The sequence below is a fragment of the Pelophylax lessonae genome, assembly GCF_965119305.1.
Source record: "Pelophylax lessonae genome assembly, chromosome: 11".
Classification (NCBI taxonomy): domain Eukaryota; kingdom Metazoa; phylum Chordata; class Amphibia; order Anura; family Ranidae; genus Pelophylax; species Pelophylax lessonae.
The window spans coordinates 48,105,792-48,107,021 of NC_138778.1; the positions used below are offsets into that span (position 1 = coordinate 48,105,792).

The following is a 1,230-nucleotide window of genomic DNA, read 5'->3' on the forward strand; positions in this document are numbered from 1 at the left end:
TGCTAAGAAGTTGTGGTGCCAAAAACATGGACATCTCAAGGCATGAAGTTATAAAATAAACTTTTTCTTTTTTTCTTTTTCCTCGCACTGGGTTGTTTTTCTTGTAACACGCAAGTTCAAAGTGCATGGCAGGTGTGACAGCTCTGGGTGTGTTTTTTTTTTTTTTTTTTTTTTTACAAGCAGTTGATTTCTGGCATTCACCCAGACAACCAGCCAATCAGTTCCTCATTCAGTTTCAGGTTACAACAGGCGATCATATCATATTGGAAGGAGGCGCTAATCACAGCAGGTTATAAAGACAGCTGACAATTCCATTCCACAAACTCATCTCTTGTGTCTTCCTTTATTAAGCCTGGGACTGAGATATAGCTAGAAGGTGAGAGACCCCATCTGGACTGGACACCAGGAACTGGCTGCCATTGTTATCAATGTAATTATACATCTGATTCTTCAAAGATTTCCTGACATTACACAACAGAAGGAACTATACATTGAATTTTTACATGAGAAAGGATGGAAAATGGGATGAATATGATGGTGGGGGATCAGCTGCAGATAGTGACCTTAGTGTGCTTTCTGCATTACGAAGTCCATGTGCACTTGCCTATCTATCTATCTATCTATCTATCTATCTATCTATCTATCTATCTATCTATCTATCTATCTATCTATCTATCTATCTATCTGTCTGTCTGTCTGTCTGTCTGTCTGTCTGTCTGTCTGTCTGTCTGTCTGTCTGTCTGTCTATTGTTCTATTTTGCATGACAGATTTACATCTGTTAGTCTGGTTAAAAACTCCAGTCTATCTATATCTATTTTATCTATCATTATCAGCATACCTATATATCTATCTATTATATATTTACCAACTGTCTACCATGTTAATCTGAGCATTTGTATGGCTACTTACCATATATCTTTTGATTCCTCTATATGCTATTGATCGATCTATCGATCTATCTATTTATCTATCTATCTATCTATCTATCTATCTATCTATCTATCTATCTATCTATCTATCTATCTATCTATCTATCTATCTATCTATCTATCTATCTATCTATCTATCTATCTATCTATCTATCTATCTATCTATCTGTCTCTCTGTCTGTAATGTATGTAACTTTTCATCTCTCTCTCTCTCTTCCTCTCTCTCCCTCCTCCCTCTCTCCTTTTCCCTCTCTCTCCCTCTCCCTCTCTTTCCATCTCCCTCTTTCCCTCTCTCTCCCT

At 37.1% G+C, this 1,230-nt stretch overlaps 1 protein-coding gene across 1 annotated transcript in view; it reads left to right on the forward strand.

Annotated features, from left to right (window-relative positions):
- Positions 1-298: 298 nt before the first annotated feature.
- Positions 299-1,230, forward strand: part of LOC309566139 (interleukin-17D-like) — a 16,478-nt gene continuing 15,546 nt past the window's right edge. Inside the window, exon 1 of the mRNA XM_082271199.1 lies at positions 299-430. The gene's annotated coding sequence lies outside the window, so the exon portion shown is untranslated. The remainder of the gene's footprint in view (positions 431-1,230) is intronic.